This window comes from Ooceraea biroi, chromosome 5 (assembly GCF_003672135.1).
Source record: "Ooceraea biroi isolate clonal line C1 chromosome 5, Obir_v5.4, whole genome shotgun sequence".
Lineage (NCBI taxonomy): Eukaryota > Metazoa > Arthropoda > Insecta > Hymenoptera > Formicidae > Ooceraea > Ooceraea biroi.
The window spans coordinates 683,162-704,058 of NC_039510.1; the positions used below are offsets into that span (position 1 = coordinate 683,162).

The 20,897-nt window shown below is 46.2% G+C and overlaps 1 protein-coding gene across 1 annotated transcript in view; it reads right to left on the reverse strand.

The window, feature by feature from the left end:
- Positions 1-20,897, reverse strand: part of LOC105279311 (amphoterin-induced protein 2) — a 192,692-nt gene that overhangs the window by 39,982 nt on the left and 131,813 nt on the right. The window contains exon 5 of the mRNA XM_026969946.1: positions 7,056-7,128. The gene's annotated coding sequence lies outside the window, so the exon portion shown is untranslated. The remainder of the gene's footprint in view (positions 1-7,055; positions 7,129-20,897) is intronic.

The following is a 20,897-nucleotide window of genomic DNA, read 5'->3' on the forward strand; positions in this document are numbered from 1 at the left end:
GACGCCGCCAATTCCGAGCTCTCCGCACGCGGAACATCCGAGAGTTCTTATTCTGCTATCTCTCAGAATAGATCTCGTTCCCTTGGCGTACCAGCGCAAATACCGGTATTGCGAACGTAGCGTTTGAGGCGCCGTCGTCTGTAAATTAGGTGGATCGACAGCGACAAACGCGTTACAGCGAATCTTGATCATGCTAATGGCAAACTAAACGCGGTTCACCACGTGTGCCCACGGATCAGTCGGAAAATCTGATTGACGTGCGTGCGTAGCACCTGCTTTACGGTGACGTATGACCCTCGATGCAGCTCGACGATAAGCAAGTGAAATGCTGCGTGCGTTAATGTACACACGACGCATGTAACGCCACTTCGATGACACTCTCAGCGGTTTGCATTATCGAGTCGCGTCACGTTTTTATTTATGTCTCTATTCTAACATATTTAATTATATTGTCTAATTTTATTATCGACATTACATTAGAAACAAGAGCATTTAATGCAGCAGTGAACAGGCTGCCGCAATGTTCAGGCAGCATTCAAGCTATCGTCGTACAAATGAAACATTTAATTAATTCCGCTGGTATCATGAGCTTAAGCACTACGAGCGAAAATAATGAGGGAGTATTTCGCATAAACCGCGCGAAAGAAAGCGTTATCTGCGAAGCAACGGTAACGGTACCAAAGAACATGCATTTATCCTGGATGCAGCTGCGTGCCGCTATTGTGAATACACGGTATAGGAGTATGCAAATGGAAACGCGACGGCGTAATCGGATCTAATAAATAATAGATGACGTTATGTTGCATTTGCAGTCTTGAAGAAATTCGCGCTTTTGCGGATACGGTCGTGGCGGCGGAAATACGTCTTTTTTCACTTACGTTTATTCGAGCTTCCGCGAGACGCAATGCGTCAAGAAGAATTTCACTTCACCACCTAGAGACAAATGGCGAACGTGGGGCATCGTGAGAATTCGCCGCATATTTAACTGTCGAGACTACGTCTAATGAGAGTGCATCGGCGAATTCATTACGTGGCGGAAATCGAAGAAGCACATTGTGTTCGGTTCCCTCGCGCGGTGTATTAATCTCGACAGTAATGCCGACGAATTCTCAGTAATTGAAGTGGAGAGAGTCAACTCGCACGCGCGGTCTGCACACGCATCTATCCCTTCGCAACCCTCGTAGGTTTTGTGCTCGCGCGCCACCCTCGTCCAGTAACTTGCACCACCATTCGCGCGTCGCGCGAGCCCCGCGTTATAATAAAAACCAGGGAGCATACCGACGCGGAGTGCGCCGCATCTTGGGGGTGCTCTTGTGTGCACTTCCACGTATGAGGATCGTATAACTCCGTCGGGGTGGACGGGCGATGGCGGCGACCAGCTGCGGCGCATTCACGAGATCACGCGTTACCCCCGTGTGTGTACATACGCCACGTACCAGCAGCGGCAGCAGCGTCCCCCGGCGTTCCTTAATACTCTTTCCGTGTCCCTTGGAATCACCACCCCCGACCAACCCCGCGCGTCCCCCGCACCAGCCATTCTCCACTCCATCCCCTTGAATGTGTTCCTATGGTCGTACGCTTTCCGACCCGTGGAGATCGCGCGTCGAGCGAGCACAATGGGGCCCTACCTCCCCGAGCAACCCTTCGCCCTCGTCGCGCGGTTCGCCTCGAGGAATCCACGGCGCCGTCGACGGAGCGTACACAGGCATACGTGCCGACACGCCGACGACACGTCTTGTCGGTACATCCGCCGATTAACGAACGGACGAGCGATCTTGGTCCAACGACGTTCGACGATGGTCGCTCGGTGCTTGCTGAGCTTTGCGCGAGGGATCAAAAAGGAAAGATTGGATACTCTTTAAATTCGCTCGCTTTATCCCAAGACGCCTGTTACACCATGCGTTGCAGCGTCGGAACGTTGTATGTCTACAAAAAAATGTATTTCTCGTAAATAGCGGGAAAAGCTTTAAAGTTCGAGTGAGAGATAAAGCGCGCGACGAGCAATTTTCGTTTAACATAGAAGTTGTCTGATGTAGAAACACGATCTTTTACCGTTTACGAATGTCGAATGTACGTGGAAATTGATCTTTGATGTTGAGAGGAAAAAGAGGGAGTGTACTCGAAATTGTCAGTCGATTTGGATTCCTGAAAATTGAGATCAGTGATGTCAGACACATTTTGGAGCATCCCCCTCGTACACACGTGCCAGCCACCGCAAACACGTCTCGAGGGAGCCGAAGATACACGACGTGCTTGACATAGATTGAATCGACAATGGTTCTGTAGACGCTTGTCTTTTTAGATGCACAGTGACGCGGTATTATGGTAGTACAAGAGGTGCAAAGCATCACAAACGTGCAATCTGAAATAAACTCGCACGTCTGACGTAGTCAGAAACAGTATATATAACGTATTCGAAGATAAAACGAAAGAACTTAACGTTTCGTGCTTCACGCTAATATTTTCGATCCTAGAAAATTCGTAGTGCAGGTAATTAAGAGGGAACGCTTGAAGAACGTTTAAGAAGCCTACTCAAAGCATCTGAATTTCCCTCGCGCTCCTTGTGTGTTGCATGATTCCATTATCATCGTCAAATTGTTATTAACATTTTACAGATTGCAAGTGAAAAATAAAAGTGTTGTTGCAATTGGCAGGCAGACAATGGAGGCTGCACTGCGGGGGATTTAACAATTGAATACGCGTTTAGGAGTTACATGCATTTACAGTGGAGAAGTTCGCTGGCGCGGAGGCAGGCAGACAGGCAGATGCGCTTTAGAAATCTCTTCTTCAAGAGCTGAATCAAAAACATGTAGTGCGACTGTGTGCGTGTGTGCGCTTTGTCTGGTTGATGCGAAAATAAGGGACGATAAATCGCTGCTCTTTCGGACGTGAAAGGAAAGCGTGAGAGGTGCTCGTCGTGCTCGTGCTGACGGAAACGCCAGGCGAGGCGTCGAGCGACGATTAATTCAGCTTCGTTGACTCAGAAAAGTGGTGCCGCCCATTCGCGCTCGCGCACACCAAGAAACTGGCAAAGATCGCGATCAATTGGGCACTTGGCGTCACTTATTATCGGCATGGAGATACAGCGAAGGTAGAGACGCCGCTGCCACTATTATACAGCTCCGTAATAATACTTTGAATGCGCTCCGCCGGCTCTAGTCATATTTTACGGGAACATTTCCCGATCATTTCTCACGTGCTCGCTCGATAAATTATCGTCTCATTGAATCGTAGTTGCATTTATCAGTTTTTCAGGGCACACGGACGTACGCGATATCGAAAGATACTTAAACGATAGTTCGAGTTGGCGGACCGGGAGCGCAATATCGATTTTGCACGTCAACTCCGCGAAATACGCAACGTACGGGAAAAAATATCACGATGTCTTGACGGAGTTAACGAAAACGCGACGGGGATTACTGGGGAGATACGATGCGTTATTTATCCGACTTTTTCGTACAAACTGGATCACAATTAATTGAGTAATTAATGGGCCTCCGGGGACCGCCCGGGGAACGCTGTACATCCGCGGGGTCGTTTTAATTTAAATCGATTAATTCCTCTGGCCGAATCCGGCATTATTTCCAGCTGGCTTTTTCTATTAATGGCTCATTTGGCGCGTTTAAACCATGCCAAGCGATGTTTTACCGGCGTTGTGACACAGCTCGACGCGAGTCGAGCATTACACGTACGCGTGTTTGTGTCGGTGTACCAACTGCAGCTGCCTGGTCGCGATCGAAGCCGGATGCAACTGCAGCCTCACGAGTTTCGGGATTTTCCGCAACTGCATCCACCCAATCGTGCCGTCTCGTTGTGCATGCATTCTGCAAAATCAGCGCAAAAGCGATCGACGCGATCGATATATATATATATATATATATAGAAACAATCGACAATTTCTACACTGATTTTAGATGATTTTTCTTTTCAACGGATAACTTCTTCGGAAAAGAATAATCTAATTATGCGACCGGTCAAAAGTCGACACCTTTCACGCATTCTGTTCAAGTAGCATTTTCTGTCCAATTACCAGCCACGTACGGCGTCAGCTAACTGAAAAATCCGATCGCCGATGTGACAGCCGTTGTAAATTACTCTCCGGATATGGAACCGAGATACACGTGCGCGCCTTGTGCCGCGTAACGTGTCAATCATCTCACGATCCTCTCGGCTTCCTACTTCTGCCGTGTATTCCCGAGGGTGAGTATCGAGTATCGCGTTCGACCCTTTCTCCGACACGTTTTGCTTTTTTCGTCACCAGTAATATAGCGTTCGCCAGGCAAGTAGGTGGGTAAGTAGGGTAAGTGGGCGGGTGGTTCGCTAGGTGGATCGTCATTCTGCTTGCCACGCTGGCAAATACCGCTCGCACGAGCAAAACCACACACGGCAAACCGGTCTTATCTGGCCAATAATGTTTCGCGTATATCGCACCACGGTTTTCCTTCTGCGGGCCGCGAAACTTTTGCGATTGCGACGCGTGAGTTGTATCCTATGCGATTTTACCCAGTCACGAAGATGCGTACATGTATTCTCTCCATGTGGCGTGGCGAACACGTAGCCGTACGTGTCCGCGTGATATCGTCGCCGAGCATCCAGGATTGCACGCCATACATTGCGCTCGCCTGCACTTCCTATTGTTGGCGGCGCGGCGGCCCGTTCGAGTATCGAACCGCGATAGAGCGGCCCCTTTTCCGGTTCGGTGCCACCGCGGATATTAAGGTCAGCGCGAACGATCGCAAGGGGGTCGATATGGACCGATTTTCCGTATAATTTCATGTGATAATATGGCGGGTGTTCGATGATCCGTGTGCAAGTGCGAGTGGATTGTCGTGCGGTTTCAGAACGATCGCGCGCACCTGCGTTCTGCTTCATTCTCCTTCGAACCCTTCATTAACGAGTGTACTGTGTCATTACGAAGCCAATTTTCTGTCTACAGTGAAGGAACGTAATATCGATGGCTTTCGGCTCATCATTAAAAAGTTTGCTTCTCCTTTCGGACGAGCTAAGTCTCGCGTAACAATTTTGCGTTACAATTTGCGGCAGGATCGCTGAGGTTTCATCAATGATTTTCGAAACGCGCCCTCCGCTCGCACTCAAATCAAAACCGAGGGGGAGGGAGGGAAGCAGGGAGGGTCTTTGACTAGTAAAGCGCTTTGCGTTTTTCGAATGACTTCATCACTGACTGTGGCGCAACAATTTAACGGATTGCCCCGACTCCGGAGCGGGGCTAAATTTCAAAATTAATCAAATGACATGCAGAAACATGTTCAGCGATTCGTTTGAAATTTAATTTCGTATTTGGATACGCGAGCCCCGCGTTACAAACACAACTACAGGATTATCTGGAAAACACAACGTAACGGAGATCAAATATTATTTTCATGTTCAAATTGCAATTTCAATTTAATGAAATTACCGGCGCGGATACGCGAACGGGGCGAAGTGATTGATGAGAATGGATAGATAACACACGGGGCTAACGTACGTTCTCGTCGACAACGTTAAAAATACATCTGTGTCGTTCCTCGTAATTCCTGCAACCTAATTTCTCGGTTATATCCGAGATAACGGAATAACGGCGTGGAAGGAGTAGGGACAGGAAGAAAATCTGCGATACGTGGAGTATATCCCGAGCAGCCGAGGAGCGCGCTAAGAGTAGAGTTACGACGCTCCCCGAGTCTGCCCTCTCGAGCGTGGCGGAAAGATCTCGTCGAAGTGGCGGCTGTGACAAGTGGCGCGACGAAACCCAGCCCGTAGTGTCGATACAATATGGTTACGTTTCCGTCGTATGCCCGCGCCGCGACCGTACATCCCCTTAAATCCACCTTTACGGTGTGTCGGGGGACGGGCGCGCGAGATCCGTCAAGATGACGGACGTCCTTTAAATTCGTCGAGAGAGTCGCGGAGACGGGCCCGACGACTCCCAGAGGATACCGAATGTGCCTCCGCAAAATGAAATTCTGGCCGGCGCGCGCGCGCGCGTTCGTCCCTTCGACCGTAAATCGACCGGGATGTAGACGACGAGGGCGAGCGGGTCGTCATGGATGCCGAGCGGAGCGGTGCTGAGAGGAATTGGCCTCGAAAAAGACTCGATTTGGAAGTCTCTGTTCTCCGCGAGAAGATAAAGTGCTTCTGCGCGGCGCATTTACTCGATATTCTTCGCATCTCCACACAATTCCGGTATTATCGATGAGGTAGCCGGATGAGTTACGGAATCATTATGGCAATACATAATCATTACGACGGATAAATTTCATGAAAATTAGATGCGGACATGTATCAGCGCGGGAAAGCGGGAGTGCGTCAGCGCGTGCTAAACATGAGATATTAAATACATAATAACGAATTGAGAATTACTTTGCCGCGGTAATCCGTGTGTCATTTCGAGTAATCTCGATTCCCGTGATTACTCGACCGTGAGCCGATAGCGCTATTTCAAATTAATTGCGTTTGCTGTGCGTATTATACTTGCTATGCATATTATTGAATCGTAATTGGCACAATCGCCCGTTATTGCTACAGGATACATTTAATCGTGCCGACTGATCTACGGTACTCTTTTATTTTCCTGCGATCCAAAAATAATGGGGGACAAATGAGATGGCGCGCGTGATCTCGGTTTGAGCTTGATTGACGATCCTACGCGTATGGAAACGCTTTTCCAGTAATGACCGCGCGCGCATCATCGCGCGGATAAATCACTATTGCAGCGCATGATGACGTTCGCAATTGTGCTGGGAATATTTCTTCAATGTTTCGGGATCATACGTTATCCTCCACATGCGGTATTTTAAGTGAAAACTCACGTCGCCAACAGCGTGCCGGCGCGGCGCTACCAACGTAGTTGTGCTGCGACAAACTCAGTTTACGGTATTAAGTACCCTCGGGGAAATCTTTCTTTTTCGAGCCACGTGCTTAACGAACGCCATGATGGGATTACCGCATCAGGGTGGCGCGCGGCAAGAATTTGCGGCCCGTCCGACCATGCTGCGTCAAGTGGCAATTGAATTTGGGCGTCGCGACGCCGGGAGGGGTCAGTTTAACGCGCTACTTACCTACGTGTCGAACCGGGATAGTTTCTCCTGAGCTACGTGGACGGCGCGATCGTGTCTCTCAGCGGTCGGCATCCTGAAATCAAGAAAATCGATCGTTTATAGACGATAAAAGTTGTCGGTGACGTGATCCACGCATGATCTTCGCCGCAAACGTTGCACGCAATCGACACAGGGAGGCTTTCATACAACGTTTAACTTGCCCTCGAAAGCCTGACCAGCTCAATGTTGCAAAGTTAGATTCATCATGCAGGATCACAGGTATAGAGGGGACCAGTTTCACGTTCTCTCAATGCCACCACGTACGCAGTATACCGCCCCTCGTTCTCATTGATTATTCCCTCTCGTTAACGCGTGGAAGTGGTTTAACGGCCAGTTTAACAGCCATTGGTGCGAACCCCACTAAGGATCGCACCTTGTACATTACAACCGGCGTCTCGTTCGGTTCCGTAGTTGAATCTCATCGTACGAAAATTGGAAAAGTTCAAAGCGCTTCGGTCGCTGCTACCGGCACGATGTTAAAGGGAAACGAAAACCGGGGTTAGGAGGAAGTACGTAAAAGGGTGGTTGCCAAAGTCGAGGGTGCAGAGAGAAAGAGAGAAAGAGGTGGATAGTCGGAGTGGAAAAAACGCGGATGAGAAGAGCCGCGGGAAATATTGTTTGCGCGGCACAGAGAACGACGGACGCGCATTCGATTTTACGGAAGCGGCAACTCGCGCGGAACGAATCCATTGTGCGAGGAGGGTTAAATCGGTGCGTACCCGTTGCGGTATACGATTTAATATGCGTCATGCTCGCGCCGCTCAATTTTAATCAGTACGTCCACCGTAATCCCCAAAGTGAACCGCCGTGCGACCTGGGTTCCGTATTAAAGCCAGCCGGATGTTATTCATTCCGTAACTAAGACGCGCCCTCGGCGATTCACTTTTAGCGCTCGTAAATGTTCCATAAACCACCGCGCTACGGTAAAGAAGCGTATTTGTTTTTCCATGTAGAAATTACGCGTGGTACCCGTCGCGTTACTTGCGCGCAGTTCACCACCCTGAGCTATGTACGTTACGACCGTCGAAAATCCGTTAATCCAATAATGACGACGATCCGACGATGTTCCCTGCCCAATGTGCGCGAATCATTCTGCATAAATAATCGCGACACTCGCTCGAATAAGCGTTTGCCTGAATTGAGCACGAGATTCCTTCATAATTCACGTCTCCGTCGTGTATCAGGACGAAGTTCGCTCAGACTTGAATCGTGACCATGCACTATTCCCGGCACGGTTGGAGAACTCGTACTAGAACGGTATGAACGGAATGGAGGAATCGGGATTTCGATCTTTTGGTGAACGCGTCGTCCACGTTAAGACCTCGCTCGTTCAACACTGTCACTTGTGAGGAATCGCAGCCAATTACCGGTGACTGATTGTTTGCGGACGTTCGGCTTCGCGAGGCACGGTTTCTGTGGTTTTCCCGCGAGATTCAAGAGATGATCCTATTGGAAACCTTACGCTCTTCTTCTCGTCGACAATTTCTACGCGGGCTTCGCGACGCGGTGACAGCCAACTTAGCCGAGATCTGTCGGCGTCTCATTACGCGAGGGGGCGATTAATGTCGTCGACGATGTCGTTGTTGCCATGTTGGTCCCATACTAATTAATCGATCCCGCGGTTAGTCACAAAGTCGCGCGAAATCGATAAGAGCAAGTTCGCCAGAAACATGAATAGTTGCGTCGAGCTCTCTTCTCGAAGTTCGATGAAAAATTCATAAAAATTCGGATTTACGAAGGGCAGCGGAACCGCCACGCGTGCTTAGTGCGTGACAGTAGGAACGCGTGATGAAAGTGGAGGAAAAAGGGAAAAAAGCGGGCATAGCATAGCAAAACGCAAAATTCTTCTCGTGACGGCGACGCGGCATGAGGCAGGGAGCAATGGAATTTTTATAACGACACGTTTTGGGCCCGGAATTATTTTAGGGACGTTTTCCCGCGGGAATCCGAGCGGATAGGCGGGCGAGTGAGCGATTCCGCAGGCTATGCGACGGAAATGAATTCGCACTCCGATACAATACGTACCACTGGCATTTTTTTTTCGCACCGTAGCTTGTTAATATGGAAAGCATGTTGTGAGAATTTGCGCATGTGGAGTAAACGAAAGTGCGTTACCTTTGCTTATTTATCCATGAAACATTCGAGACTCGAGTATGTATCGTGTGTGTGTGTGTGTGTATGTGTGTGTGTGTATTAGTCACATAATGAAACATATATCAGTGCAATGAATCTGATAATGCAATAACAGATAATATTGGTTAAGACGCATGTCAATATATGTAACGTCCACACCTGAAGCAATTCATGACTTTATAATCGACGCGTTCGGGTCCATAAATTCACAATATCCGCGTGCGCACGCGTTTATCTGAAATAATGTAGTTACATGAATAATGCATCTCCGACATCCGATATGTATTCTCCCCAGCGTATCCCGTACAAAACATTAAGATAATGCGATGAGTAATTTTTTATGATACGATGAAAGGAAAAAAGAAAAGAGTTCATAGTAATCGAATCAGGCCATTCTCGATTGTACGTCTGTCACGAGTACCACTTCTGTCGGTTTTTTTCTTAACACCATTGCGCGATATATTGTCCTGCACGTGCGTGTTATACACGCTGCTACACGCCGCGAGGATTTCCAGATTATCCTGTCTTTCCCGAGTCCTTTGTTGCCTGGAAGCCACGGGATTTCCCGACCTGCGTCATGGCAGGTACCCCTCAGAGGCTGTGGTCCCTGCAATATCTCTCGGGTCCACCTTAACCCCCTTTCGACCCTCGATAATTCTGAAATAACGCTGTTGCGAGCGTTCCAAAATTCGTAGACACGTTCGACGCTCCCCTCTGAAAGGAAGGGATCGATACGGGAAACGCGGACGAAGTACGGAGGCGTCCATTGGAAATATGACAGATCGATCACAATGTTGGCTCGCCAGTCGGACGTACATTTCGTTTCGGGAGCATTGGGTCGTGCGAGATCTCCGAGTCGAGGAACAAATCCGTTCCGGTGAAATGAGAAAGTGGATAAGAATCCGGAATTGGATTAAATAGCCGGATGCTTAATGGTAGTTCGCGGGGATGGAATTCGCGGCGAGCGAGCCCCAGCGCGATATCCGGACGATTCTTCCAGCACATTTGTCCTACATCGTGATGATATACGCGCATACTCCGAGCCCACATCTAGTTATCACAGCCATTAAAATATAATACATTAGGATCGCAATGTGTACACGTGTACCACTTGATCTGATGTGATCGGACTCGGATGAGCATCTGAACTGCTTTCCCCGTCATTTGATACGCCTTATCATCGTTAGGGCAGCAATTAAAGGACAAAGGATCAAGAGAACAAAAGAGAGAGAGAGATCTGTACAGTCCAACGTCTCAGTCGCGGGTTAACCGAGAAGCGCGTTTCGTCATTGTTTCACGGCGAATACGAACCCTCATTGTTCCCGCGCGAGTCCCGGCGGCTCTCCACACGCGCTTTCAAACAACGGGGTCGAAGGTAATCCCTGGATCCCGTGGAAACTGAAGGAACCCGAAGGATGTGGGCTGGTTCTGTGACCGGAGTATTCCTCGCGCACCTCCGCGTACCCTTTCCGTCACCCCGCCGTCCCTCATTTGTAGCAGCCCCAGTACCGTTGGAGAGGGCTCCCGAGCACACCCGAGATACGAAATAGCGCTGGCGGCGGCGAGCGTGGTACTGAATTATTGAATCACTATGGCCCGGCCCGTATCACCGCGTGCGACGCAGTAACAAGATTGTACATCCGCCATTACGCTCCCTGGCCGGATAAATAGCGATAGAGCCAGTCGTCCGGTGGAATCGCCGCGCGAGTGAACGGTTCCGGATATCAGATCGAGAAATCGGGGTCCGGTTTCCCGAGCGAACGCCCCTGAAGATGATTTATGGAAGCGCCCGAGGCAGCGCCCGGAACACGTCGGAGACTTCGTCGTCGAAGACGATTTTGGTGAATGTCTAAATGAAGCGTTGGATAATTAGTTCTTGTTGCCACAATGACTTTGCACCATGTCAAAATGCGAGGTGCCCCCGCATTCAAGAAAATGATTAACGTGCAACGAGAGTTGAGCGTGGAGATTGAAATTGATGTCTAAAGATTACATCCCTTGTTTTCTCGAGAATAAAGATGATCGTGAAGGATCGTTCCATGTATACAAGCGCTATTGACACTACTTGCATTTAAATGGAAGTTACAAAAAATATCGTATAGTATTCACGTTGCTAAATTTGAAGAAACGTTTTTCGCTGTCTGTAGATATTTGCATTCCATAAAATATCGTTTTTTCATTTAAACTCGATAAGGAATCAGTCGAATAAAGCATTGTTTTTACGTGTAATCATGATTTATGTAAAATGTTTTATCCTTTTCTTTAATTCTACAAATTCAAGCATAACGGTTCGTCGATCAATAATTCGTACTTGCTAAATAATGCTCTAGATGGGGAGAGTTTCTAATTTCTAGTTAAGCGTGTTTCTAGTCCCCTCTTGGAGTGATCAATATTATTAACACGGAAATGACATTGTTATTAACAGCGATTTGCAAGTACCGATTGAATTTCGATGTGCCGTGCCAGAGGCGGTAATCGACGCATCTCAATGAAAATGTAATTATCAGATTGTCGATGCAACCAGATTGGTGTAGCGTTACGCGTTAGAGGAATTAGAGTTTGCGGTGATGGAACGCTAACCAGTATGCTAAATGTTGCTTTACGTTGCGGGTGAGAGGCACATTTTCGTTGAAAAGAGAAAAGATGACAAACAGGATTTAGGACGAAAGCTGAAAATTACCGATACAGTTGCAGCGTAATACAACATGGAAATATGTAACAATCAGCGCATTTGCAGTTGCACATTAAATCGTTACTTATTGCTCTTCCTCCTGTGAATCCGAGATTCGATATTGATTCCACGTCAATTCCGAGCGCGATGTTTTCGAACGTAAACAATTTTGTGGCTTAATTTCCCATAGCTCACTGCGCCAGCAATAATTTGATGGAATTGGGACATTGAAGATTATTATTTGCATACAGTACCGCTTGCGTGTATCACGGGGAAACAAATGAGTTTGTGCCAAAGCGATCTGTTTCCCGTGTATTATTAAAGCTGAAATGTTTATTTATTAATCAAATATGCATCACGCGATTTTATGAGATCACGTCGTGATAGCGATCTTGGCATATTCAGATATTCAGCGCTGATATGAACGCTAACATCTATACTTTTAAATACGCGAGATATATGTGCGTTTGTCAGAGCTTGTATTCAGAACGTAATAATAAAGCGATGCTAGATAAGTACGCGATAACAGACAATAACAAAGAGCTAATTTATTCAAAATCGTGCAACACACACTATTGACTTCTTCCGTATCGCAATGTAAATTCGTTAAAAGTGATACTTGCGCGTGGGAGAATCGTGATATTCAACCGCTCGCAAATACATAAAATACATGTCATAAAAATTAAAAAGTTACATAATTTTACAATTACAACAATGTATTATGCAAAATGTCTGATTTTGCTACGATACAATCTAATCTTAATCTTTACAAAATATTAGTTTTTGATATAAATATGCGTGATTATCAATTTTGTGTAACAGCACTGTTATCATTGCATTCTGAATACGAACGCTCATAAAAATGGTGAGATTTCTATTTGTTATTATGCTAACCGTTGTAAGCGCATTCTGAATATGGCTTTTTTGCGCATCGTTATGATTAATAACGGGCTGCGAATGCTGCGAATTTCAACACTTTTACGTTCGTTAAATACGCCGCCTAATTGGCACGTATATATTTGTAATTTGTAAATCTGATAGTATAATTTGACTAATTGAATAATTCTGCATTAAAATGAGATAACGTATTGTTTTAAATATTTTCCGTTGTTCCGCCTGCTATGCTCTTTATAAATACTACTAGCAACACAGGCGCGCGCTACGCGCGCTATTTTATTTTTCAATATTAATATTATGACATTCCGACATTCGCAACACAAAGTTCAAGCCACACGAAGTTCGAGTCACACGAAGTTCGAGCCAAGCGAGATAACCAATCAGCGTCGCGGAAAAGAGGCCTCAATATTCGATAAAAAAGAACTTCACGAAGTTAACACGCCTTTTTTAGAATAGGAGATTATGTTCATTGGTACTTATTACTTGGAATCTTTATTGATAATAATATTGACAATAATTATGTATTGATATGAATTATTTGGAGCACCATGCTGATCCAGATACAGAAATTTTAACAGGACTATTAGAAATAATGATGAATTTTCAACGAAATAGGATATTCTATTCTCTTTGATGCAAAGAGAAAAGAGGAATAAAGGCAGATACATAATCGATCACTGAAAATGTGATGGACAAGAAAAATTGCATATGATTTTCTTTCAAATAAACTGGTATTAATCTTTTAATTATAAATACGGAACAATTTTAATCTCTCTCGTTCGCCGCGGGGCTGCAGACGAGATTTAGCGCAGACGTTCATACAAATGACCCTGTAATTATTTTGTTCAAATAACTGTCGCACTAGTCGAGTAAATGGAAGCGGAATGAGAAGACACGCTCGTCTCACGCTGCGAGACACCAGTGCAAAGAAAATGGCACTTGTTATTAAGCGAAGTACGAGGGCTCGATGTACTTTTCAATTTCGCCGGTCAGAATGCAAGATTACGCTGCAAAACTTTGTACGGTTACAAAATCACGCATTGCAGACGTTTGCGATAGATATTCGCGATTCGGAAAATTGTCCTGTAGATTTGTAAGCTTCTCTCTTTTTCTCGATCTCGCGGACGTCACGCTTTGAACGAATAACTACGCGAATCGATAATATCCGTCGCATATTGTGTGTCACGACAAAGCATAGCACTTTTATGCTAATACCGTACTCGCGCCGCAAAATGCATCCGAGTGAATATCCGTCAACGTGGTCGCGAAATGCAAAAAATGCGAGATGACACGTATGAATAATTAACGCGGAAAAATGACGGTGCGTCACGCTAGCCGGACGTACGGCGGATCCGGTGGCTATTCAGAACGTCGTGGCTACGATGGCGGAAGGGTTGAAACGTCCCTCCAGCAGGGACGATATTGTTCCCGTATAATCGGACACGACTTCGCGCCACATTTAAGTCGGAGGGTTGACTCGAATGCCGTCTTCTCGCTTCCGAGTACGACTTCTTCTGCGTTGGGTCCTATCGATTTGTGCCAACTAGTCGTCACAGAGTGTAGATGTGAGACAATGTGCTCAAGAAAAAAAGAAAATCCACCTTCGTATGTGCAGAAGACGCTGCTCATGCGAAGGTATAGCACCTTTATATGCTATTGTTACGTGGGAATTGTCGACTGTCTGCTTTATCACGTAATCTGCGAAGCATAATCCATGCAGACAGCAATCACTCACGGTAATCGTAGCTTGTAAAGACGCGGGTCTGCTTCTCGAGGGACTGGGATTTAGTCGCTGGCACGTGTAACGTGACATCTACTTTAGTCGTATTGGATTCCGGGCAATTTTAATATGTCATTCTGTAAAAATATCTATGTTTTCAACTGGTATGATGTTTTTTATTTGTTTGTACACATCGAAGTAGAAAGAAATCTGTTTGTTTTTTACGCGATAATCTAATTTATACGAAAAATTCTTCGTATGCGAAAACATCGATCGTATAGAACATACGATACGATATTGAATCACGAAAATAATCTCAGATAGACATGCTTGATAAATATGTTTTTATTAAGTCACGTGCGAATGTTATGAAGAGTACTTCGAGCAGAACTTATGCATTTTGGAAATTGTACGGCGCGATGCAATGCAAGCACGTAAATCAAATATCAACACAGGAGACTACTCGAGATAATTTCACTCGTTTTTAATTTCCCGCGACTGAATGTATCTGCAATAGAGAGTCGAGAGAGCGAGTTAATTAATTTCTTGCCACGTAAACGTTCTCAGCTCGTCTCGAAGAGACCCGTGTGTGCCCGTTCGAGCTGACTGCCTGATGAAGGCTTTTAAAAGCGTTTAGCGATCCCTCCTCAGTCCCCTTTCTCCCTCGTTCTCGTCGGGTCTTTCATTCATCTCGCGACATTCCGGCGACGGTTTCTGGAAGAGATTTCGCGCTGCTTGACGGAAGAGATTCGTTTGCGACTTGCCTTTCCTCTCTTTTTTCTCGTTCCCCCGGCACCCCCCGGTCCGACCACGAAGGCGAAGCGGGAACCCATGGCCAAGAAGTAATAAAGAACCTGTCGGGAATTTGGCGGCCATTCTTCTTCATTGGCGTACTCTATTTCCCGCGGTTCGCCACAATCTCTCGCAGTGATTTCGATATCGCCGTCCCTTTTCGTCTTCGCGTTTTCTCCATCTCCACGTAGCTTTCATCTCACTCTTCGCGAGCCACCCTTATTTTACTCGACTCGGGGATGGATCAACCTTCTTTGATTCCCGGAAATGTGCCCGATATCTGTCCCCGGCACAGACAGAAATACATACATCCGTGGGGAATGATCGAGAGGGAAGTGACAGTTCGGTGGAGGCGTGGTTGTCCGATCGTACATCGGAGAAATTGATCGATTGCTGAGGACGTCTCATTAATCTATTGCCAATGACGTGTGAGACGCTTTAAAGGCGGAGACGATTGCGTCGCTATTTCAATCGGCCTCAATTACGTTACGTTATGTGATACAGGTTAATCGATACTTGTGAAACGCGACGCAGCGTCTCTCGCAGGACACTACATACATTATTCGCGCAGTGGAACCGATCGATGGAACCGGCAAATAAATTTAATTACTATGATTTGTGCTACTGTAATGTAGTAATGATATTACAGCGAAGAAATATGAAAAAGGAACGTAGAATAAATAAATGCAACAGACATCTCAAGCGTTTCAGCGTGCTTTTCTCTTTCAAGTTGTAGAGTTTTAGTCTCGTTATAAGGTGCTATTTGGAAACGAGCGAAACATCGTAGCGAAGAGCGAAGTAAAAACATTTTTATTCCCGGCTATGCGTCAAACGTGCGCAAGAACACTGCGAGGAGGTCGTCGATGTAAAAGTTGGAGGAATACGTCTCGTTCCAACTTACAGCATAATTCTCTTTATCGTTGTAAGGCACCCGCTCGTGATACCCCCTGCAATCCCGCGCTTTAAGGCTTCCACATAAAATTATTGTTCCAGTACGTGGAGTGCGAGCCCGCGAGAGAACGTCGAGAGTGTAATAACCGTAGACGGTACGTTATAGTGTAAACGAAATCCTTACCACTGTGAGGAATCTGAGGATAGGTTCTACTTTGCTTGCAAGTACAAGAACCTGTCTTGTTAAATATATCTTATTGTTAGCTGCAAGAGAGTGCGCGTCGCATCATTCGATTTCTTTCAAAGATATTTCGTTCGTGCAGCTGATACGCGATGAAGGTATCGTGATCGCTTTAGCATAAATAATACGTTTCATCATTTTTGAAGATAAGAGGAGAAACATTGTACTTTATGTAAAAAAATCGTCTATATTATTTTAAATATCTCATTATAAGTATAATGTGGCGCTTCAGAGCGAAACTTTACTTTGCCGAGACTATTAAATGAATCCTATAGCGTAACGTGAATATTCAGCATTCTATATGAATGCTTGGTCGGTCTCTGAATTAATCCGTCGTTCATCGGATAATGCTGTTTATCCATGATGGGTTGCATTACAAAGATGAAAATCCATGTAAAGGAAAGATAAATTAATAAAGTGAGAGAATTTCGCGAGAAAATGTGATAAAACGAATCGATAACACTCATATAATTAAAAATTAGAAAAAGAAACGTTCATTGATATGACGCAATCATCGCGTTTCGCTGAGCGCACTCAAGCATTGAATAATTTGCTTTCATTGTCAGTATTCGTCGAACTGTTCTATATTGAATATACGATAATCAAGCTAGAGTAATTTCGTTAATTTAGAATTAGAATTCGTTGTCTGAACAATGAACGCTTTCGTTTCATGTGTATAAAAACAATCCTATTTATTGACCGAGTTTTACAGCAAAAACAGAAAGGCTTTTTTGGTATGATCTCGCCTTAATTGCGCCCCTTCGTTCTGCAGAGATAAGAGTTGACGCCTGCGCGCGTTCATTCTTCGCGCGTACCGGCCGGAGAGGATCCGCTTACGGATTTTCGTTTAATACGCATTTGGCCTCGCAGGAGTGGAAGACCAGAAGTAGATCACGAAAAGTTATCTTCCTGCTCGCGTCTCTCGTGCAACGGGGTAGAAGCCTGCAGGCAGCATCGCTGCCACCATCACCGCCATCGCCGTTTCAATTGGGCGGCTCTTCAATAGAAAGCCCGGCTTTTCTGCTGTTTATCTGGCGGTGCCGTGCACACAGCCGTATTTGGCGGACGAAACGATGAAGAAGAGGAAAGGGGGAGGGAGGGCGGGAGAGCTTAAGCTGTATCGAGCGCAGGAAACAGCTTATTTGCCATCGTCTCGGCCGCCCGGGAGAATTCACTCTCTCGTCCTCAAATAAAATAGAATGCCACTCACCGACCCTGCAACCCTCTCTCACTCTCCTCATCACCTACGCGAATCTCGTGGACCGCACGATCCGCCGTGGAACTGGAAATCCGGAGACCGAAACTCGACGAGGTGCATACACGCGCGAGTAGCGTGTACGACGCGCGAAAGCCAGCCTCAGCCAGCCGGGGGATACCTGTTGACGTTGACGTTTCGACCCTGGGGGTAGTCGTGTACACGGGGGACGGAAGCGAATTATTGCTCCTCTCGAGCGAGAGGTGTCGAAATACTCCTGGATGGGTTTTCTTATAATGGAAGCACGAAACAAGCGCTCGGGCTTTATTACCCCCAGTCTTCCCAGTCTTCCCAGTACTTCCCAGTCCGAGGAGAAGTTAACGTTTATCGCTCGGTACTTGGATCGCCGAAGAGACGGTCGTTGCGAGACGACGTTGGTGGTGGGTGTGCTTCGATCCGTTCGATAGATATCGAAGGCTCCGATATTAGATGCCTCCTTCTGCTCCGCGAGACAAGAAACTCTCATGAATCTCGCGACGACGAACGGCGCCTCGCATCCGTTGATGAATTTCGGGATTATTATAATCGCGAGAAGCATTTTTTTTTGTATATTTGTTCGCACACAATGCGCTGAGGATAATGAAATTGGCGCGCTTCTCGCAGAGCCATCACATTGAAGCGTATTATTCGGTAGCTAATTACGGTACGTTCATGTCGAACAAAATGAAAAGAAATTAATTTTACACGCGGTACCATTATGTCATTTCGCTCCTACGTATACTGCCTGAAAAAGGATGAATGATTAAATGTATATTACGTTTCCACATTTGTTGTAATCTAATCCGCCAATCTCATTCAACAAACTATTTAAACAATTTTGTATTGTAACGTTCTGTAGTTTTCACGCGCGCTCTTTTGTCGGGAACATACCATGGTTAAAACATTTTAATGGCTTTCCCTCAGTTTCTCCGTCAAAGTACTTGCCTCTGCCTTTCGAGCCTTTTACGCTATCTCGGTTGAGAATATTTTTAATTTCTGCTGAATACGTGCCGTTCACATTGAACATGCGTTACGATTAATTCCCATGTCAGAAATAGAGCGCGAAGGAGAAAAAAAAGAGAGAGAACAGATGTTAGAAACGGTCAATAAATCCGATCCGCGCAAATCCGCGCTGCGAGGAGAATACCGGTGGCATCCACGGAGATTGCACGACGGAACCTCTCTACGACGCCGTTATAAAACATCGCGTGAGATTCACGTCGCGACAGATGTGACGCGACGCTGTGAAAATATCAAGGGGCCAGCGAAATGAGCCGGCGTAATGCGGCATCGGGTGCACCGCCTTAAAGGATCTGACCCGGATGGTAATACGTTTACCTCTCTTCCGTTTTCTCTGCTCGCCGACGACGACGACGACGACGAGCGTTTGCGCGTCTCCGCAACAGGAGAAGGGAATCTAACACCGCTCGCCTGCGCGCTCGCGAGCTCCTAATGGATTCCGAGGTGAAATTATCCTCGCGGAATACCAAATGAGTGGTAAGGACTGTCGTATAATTCAGACTCGTAGGTATTAGGTGTACCCATTTAACGTCACGTCCCTTCCGTTTAAACGTGGCATGGTACCACCTCGGGGAATTGTACCATCGAGGAGAGAAAGCGCGTGAGACCTAGGCGAGAGGAGGCGAAGAGGAGACGGTCGTCCAGGGGATGAAGACGCGGGCAATCGGCCAAACCAAGGGCTCAGGAGTGCGCTTTATGCTCTTAGCCCCCCCGACTTCTGCCCCGGAGCTAATCGTCCCTTACTGCCTAAACTAACGGTATAACCACCACGAAATGACCTGTTTCGGCGTGCAGAGATTCGGCCAACGACGATGATGCGGCGACGACGTAATTGCTACCGCAAACACGAGTCTTTTCCTTAGGAATCGTAACGCCGCGCGTAAAATTCATCTCACTGTGGAAATATTGTGACACGAAAACAGAAGAAATATAGAATATTATATAGCATTGCCTGCACAAGTAATGATGTCGTTAATGAACGAGATCAATTTGCGGGTTCGCGTAAGGAACCGAGGGTAGCGTACTGGATAGAGAACCGAGTCGGCTCAAAAGGATAGGGTTGGATAGGGGGATGCAGCGCGGTGAATATAAGAACAAGACGCGAGAGCGGAGGAAAAAAAACGCGAAATATGAATAGCGCAGGATAATGAGGTGCCAAGGGTATGGGAGCAAGGGAAGGAAAGATAGTTGCGATGAAGGAAAGAAAAGCGCGAGATGCTGAATGGTAAGAAGTGGCAGGTGAGCTGGATGAAATTTTAAATTGACGAAACTCCGAAAAAACGCTCGCACGAACAAAAGGCGAACGGAACAATGCGCCGAAAATCCAGCGATCGGAAAGATTCGCATTTCCGGTGGATATGGCTCTGTCAGTAGACCAAACGACCCTCAATTACAGTCTCCTCCCTCCGTCTTTATTGTTCTCACATTTCCATCTGCGTGCTTGCAGTCGCAGTACTTTTTTCTCGCGCATTCATTAGTCTTTTTCGAGTTGCCATTTCAATCCTGATTAAACAGCGTCAGCTATCCAATTCCGTAATTTGATGTAACAATCTATTAACCCAAAGACAATTTCCCCCGATACTAGCTCTGAATGATTAAGTAGAAAATGGAAATAATATTCTCTGAACTATCGTTTCAAAATGACAGTTATATTTCTGACGATATTTCAGTTATTGGAATTTTGCAGACGTATACACTAATCGTTCGCATATTTGATTAGGATTTACATTGATGCGATCAGAATTCGATTTACGGATTTTGCCAATATTATAAATTTACAACACTATTTCAAGCGCACGACATTCGCGTTACAAAAAATATCATCTTTATTTCAGCGACAAAGAACATTTGTCATGTCGATTAATCGACAGCAGAAAATTTAATTTCGCAAGTTGATGTTGAATTGAGACTTGTGGAATGTTACGGTATGCGCTTGATTAGTTAATTTATGTTCTATGGTATCGCGATACATTTGCGACAGTTTGGTAATGGCGACGTTGAACATAATTAACGACTGCTCCGTAAACGGAAATAACCCTTAGGTCATCTTGTCTCAGGCTACTAACTCGGTTTCCAGATATTCGCTCGGGTATCCGCAAATGGACAGCGATAAAATTCGTGGCACTATCAATTGACAAGTCGGTGGCATTCCACAAATCGCACAGATTTACGCGCCCAAAATATCTGGAAACCTCGTTTGTTCA